Source organism: Diachasma alloeum, unplaced genomic scaffold (genome assembly GCF_001412515.2).
Source record: "Diachasma alloeum isolate Michigan unplaced genomic scaffold, Dall2.0 Dall_scaffold_00204, whole genome shotgun sequence".
NCBI lineage: Eukaryota > Metazoa > Arthropoda > Insecta > Hymenoptera > Braconidae > Diachasma > Diachasma alloeum.
In genome coordinates this window covers 68,602-74,082 of record NW_021680369.1, presented here as the reverse complement: position 1 = coordinate 74,082, position 5,481 = coordinate 68,602, and positions in this window count along the sequence as shown.

The following is a 5,481-nucleotide window of genomic DNA, read 5'->3' as shown; positions in this document are numbered from 1 at the left end:
CCCCCCCCCCCCCCACCAACCATGCCCGAAGCTGACGAGAGAGAAGATGACCAGCGCCGACCAGCACGCAGAGAGGATAAACTCGGACTCTCCATGCAATGCCCGTGCAAGTGTTCCCCAATGATACTGATACTGGTCGCCCAGTCGTTACACGCCCCTGCAGCACACCATCCACTCTCCCAACACCCCATTGTACCCCAAAGAAGGAAGTGCTGATACGATGTTGCCCGAGCAACAATCGAAGGCGCCCGAAGGAGGAACGGCGAAAGAGGTCAGGAGAAAACAAAAGAAAACCCTCGTTCCGACAGTCGCCGGTGTAAGCACGTGGTCGTGCGTTATTCATTAAGAACTAGTGATTAAGAAATCCTTGTAAATATCCCGATTGGAGCGAGAGGCTCCGTATCAAGACTTGGAAGTTGTGGCCTGGAGATTGCCCGTGCCGAAGAGCCCTGGGAAGGAACGGAGGCTCCAGTTAATTAATTATTCCGGCGGAAGACCTGACCAGCGCGCCAGTATTCTTCAATAGTATTTGGCAGTTGCCATGAGTACCAGATACCTTTCCCATTTATAACTTTTCTAAATCTTTCCCCCCAATGGCGCGCCCACACATTTAAGCATGTCTCAACTGATAATCGATTTCAGAGAGCAGTGTATTAAGTTGATTGGTTATTTTTTCCCCTAGACACGACTAGCTTCTCCCTTTTTGCATTTCGCATTTTGCATTTCGCGATCTCATAATATATGGTAAAAAGCACTTCATCGCACGTAGTTTTTCAATCATATATTGTCTGTTTGTTTCATATTTTGAACACTGCCAGAAAACGTGATTATATTAATGATTTGTTCTATGCATTGTTTTAGCAATGGCAATCTTTTCGTTTGAGAAGTATTCCTGTGGTGGACATGCGCAATTCTTTTTTGTATCAGTAGGCTCTCATTGGGTAGAATTTTGACGAGATAACTTTTTCCAAGTAGTAGGAATCTGTCCTTTACTGTTGTTAATTTCGATTCAGCCAATAAGATGTTCGTCGGAGTGCTATTTCTGTACTCAAGAGCATCTCTAATGGCTGCAAGTTGTATGGTTTCAAATTTATTGGCTATGGCTTTCTGTTTTGGGCAATAAATGAATGAGCCATCCATCATTGACCTGATGTAACTTTTATATATGTACATGAGGGTCTCCGGGTCGGCTCCCCATCCCGTACCTTTCAGAAATTTTATCATGTTCATGGTTTTAAGGCATTTTTGATTAACTTTATTGCACTGTACCTTGAAGATGAGTTTACTATCGAGTGTAATTCCTAGGAATCTTGCTGATTGGGCTGCTTCAATTATGTGGTTATCTATGTTGAGAATGATGTCCGTTGGGTTTTTCTTCCTCTTGTGGAAGTACAGCAGTACTGTTTTCATTGGAGCCAATTCCAATCCCAGGTCCCTCAGATTTCTGTTGAGCTTCAGTATCGAGGATTCCAACTTCCGCTTAGCTCTGTTGTTCGATTTGCATTTATACGCGACAGCCAGGTCGTCTGCAAACTGACTGAGGTATAGATCTTTGGGAAGATTCGCAGAGATATTTGAGACGCATAGGGCATATAATATTGGTGATAGCACTCCTCCTTGAGGGACGCCTTTGAATACCTCTCGGGTAGCGTCTCCCAGGTGGTCCGAATGGATGTGTCTGTGGTGTGTGAGGAAGTGTATAAGTTTGATTACTTCAATAGGGCAGCCAATGTCAGCTATTTTTTGGACTAGGATATCAGCATCGACGTTGCCAAACGCTCCCCTGACATCCAGGAAGGCGGCTAGTGTTTCCGGATCGTGAAGGAGACCATCTTCTATGTAGAGACTAAGATTGGCAATGTTATCGAAATCGGATTGTCCTCTTATAATAACCTCCGGAGATTAATCTCCAGGATATCCTTTCAGGATATTCTGTCCTCTTAATTCCACCGTCTCCGACTAATTTTTCCTGAATAATTACAAAATTGTTCGCATTTCACGGTCACTTAATTTAGAGAATTTTTTTCCACGGAATGAAAACATTTTTTGTTACACTCGGAGAAAAATATGTATTGTCTTTTCGAATTTAACTATTGACGGACATTTAATACTTGATCACACAATATTTTCGACACATCTCACTTTTGTGACACTCTAAAGATAAACCAATAACCTCACAAACAGTGCATAAACTATCTTTATGCCTGAGGTCCACATATGAATATAGATCTGGCGGGATGAAATTCGAATTTTCGACGAGAGAAAACAAAATAGAACACCGAGTCGATTTTCCGTTTCATTCTAATAAGTGATTTAACGTGAAGAAAAACATTTCCCGTGGTTCTCCATAACAACATCATAACCCACATTCAACTGCACTGGTGGTAACACTTCAACGTTGGATATGAGGCTCAGTTGGACCGGCGCTGCCAACGTTACAACTTGATTCTCCGACTTTATAGTGTGAATCGCGAGAATGTGAATATCAACCCGTTGCTATGCTCGTATCTTTTTTACTGTTTTTACTTACCAAAAAATAACATACTCACAATCTTGAAAATCTCATAGGTGATTTATGTAATGTACCTAAGGACACTTTCCCGATTTGTCGTCCCGTTTTCATTATACCGAATGTAAATCATTTAGAGGTAGTGGAGGGAGAAGTTCTGTCGTGTATAGATAGGCGGTGCGCTCGGCCTGATGTTTTGCTCAATCGCTCAAAACTTTTCTTGGCCGATACACTACCGCGTATCTCGATTCTTGAAAAAATACCAATATTTCACAAACTCTACGAATAATTCAACTTTAATTGGTGTCGATGAATTGACCCTATTAACGTCTATATCCACATGGAGAGAAGAGCCATGGGAAAGAGTCCCATATCAAATTTACGACTTGTATGTATTTCTAAAATTTAGGAAGCATTACTATGCTATGGTAATGATTCCTATGGGGTATGGCATTACATACTATCGGCCATGGTAAGTCTCTCGATGGGAATGAAGCCTATAAACATAGTAGAAATTACTATATTGAATAGTACTCTCTCATTGTACTATATTGAATAGTACCATGTTACAGGGTAGGGTGCACTATTAATTATGGTAAAGGGACCCATAGTCGTTTGGTAAAGTTTACCATAGTTTATAGGAGAGATTACCATGCACTATGGTAACATGACCTATATTATATGGTAAAACGTGAAAAAGTCATAAAATGTCACGAATATAAAAGATAATGATCACTAAACTATATCACGATAATGATGAGTATAATGAGATAGAAATTTCAGGTGGGATATATATTTATATTTAACGTATTTGTTTTCGGCGCTGTTTCAATAATTACAGAGTGTTGTCTTATAATGTTGGATTCTTTCCTATTAATAATCATCAATATACCTAGATTAATCATATCGAATATCGTAAGGATCATATTTAACAATAACATATTTACATCAGTATTTTAATATCAGAATATACATATCTACAGAATAGTGGGATTTTTTGCCCCAAATTTTACCTAATCATTGGAAGAATTTTTGGCATTACGGTGCTATAAAAATTATTAAAAAATTCAAATGTGAGTAATTAAACTCAACAACTTTGCGTGAGAATTTAGACTCAACGTTTCGGAACGTATTGCTTTCCCTTCCCGGAGGTAGCTATATATGATAGGATACAAAATTTCATTTGTCGAAATGTCAATGTCGACCACCTCTTATCATTTATATCAATTTCATAGGATTGGAAATGTCTTTCAAAGGAGTATTCTTGTAATTGTTGAGTAACAAGAATAACTTGATTATTTGGGTCTAGGATTACGATATTTATCAAATGTAATTGAGGACCTGCCTCGGTGGGCATCATCAATATTACGTTTTCTCTGCTATCATGTCCCAAATAATTGAGAGAGCTTACTATTGTAATATCTCCAGATCGATTGGACGGGAGAACTGACAGAAAATGACGATAATTTGGATCTAATTCTAATCTCTTGTTAAGAGCAGGACCAGGGAGAAAAGGTGGTGGTAAAGACTTGTTGCTGAGTAACCGATAATTCAATTTTAATTGTGCCTTGATGACTATTTTTAGTATTTTCTACGATATCGAAAAAAGGAGAGATTACCATGTATAAATAGTACTGATTACCATCCACATGGTAATCTCTCCTATAATAATGGTTGTCGTTACTATATTGTATACTATACTGTACAACATAGTACGCTTTACTGTTGAACATAGTAAAAATTACTATTGAGATTGACTTAGAAACCTTTTTATCATAATTTATGGTAACCTCTACCATACAAAAGTAACCCCTACCATTCACTTTTCTCCGTGCATGGAAAAATTCATGAAATTTCATGAAGTTCCTTTGAAGACAATTGTGAAAAAAAAAATTGAGAAAAAGTACACACACACATACTGTAACGGGGCATTTTTGATATTTCGACCGTTCGGTGTTAGAGGTCACTTCATTTGCGAGGCGAGAGTCATTTAATTATTTTTGGACCCTTTTTCTAGTTATTTTTGTTTTGTATCGAATCGTTGTCTCACCGCTCATCGGATAACATTGAGGGATGGAGCCTGAATCGACGTGGGATTTTGGAGTTGTCTCCGGATTTTGGACGTTTTGTAACGCCAAATATTGTGATTCGACGTTTTGAATGGTCCCTCATAGAAGAAGGTTCATCTGGAAGTCGGAGCGGCGGCGCCAGATTTGGAGTCAAGTAATTGGAGACTCAGACAACGAACTACACGAGTGGAAATTCTGCTCAGGTCTCGATCAGAAACTGATCAAGTCCGATCCGAAATTCTGATCAGGCATGTTACGCCTCTGCCTTAGGTTTTTCCACTAAGTTTTCTCCGCCTTCCATCATTAGGCATTAATTAAATTAATTTTTCTTTTGAGAGAAAAAATTAGTAACTTCCTAGCCGGGAATCGAACCCGGGACCTCCCAATGTCGCATCGGGTGCTCTTACCATCTGAGCTACCAGGACACTTACGAATTTCACTCTCAAATTGACTCATACCCGAGTGGAAATTCTGCTCAGGTCTCGATCAGAAACTGATCAAGTCTGATCCGAAATTCTGATCAGGCATGTTACGCCTCTGCCTTAGGTTTTTCCGCTAGGGTATACATCGAAAAGGATCAATTTAATATGTTTGTGAAAATATTTGTTTGCATTGGAAACTGTTTTAACGTCGCACATTGATATTGGAGACGTATTTTGTGTTTTGTATTTTCATTGGCTCTGGTTGGAGAATGACTTCACCGTCCAATCACAGCAGAGCTGTTGTCATAGCGGACCAATCACGACATAGAGTGATTGGGGGAACGTTGGCACGTGGGTCAGTTGTACCGACTACGACACTTCTCGTCTGGACGTGCAGGGGACCGCTGAGTGAAATTATCGGTCCCATCTTGAGAGATTTTTGTAAAATTACTCTGTGGAGAATTTGAATATCGGGACCGGA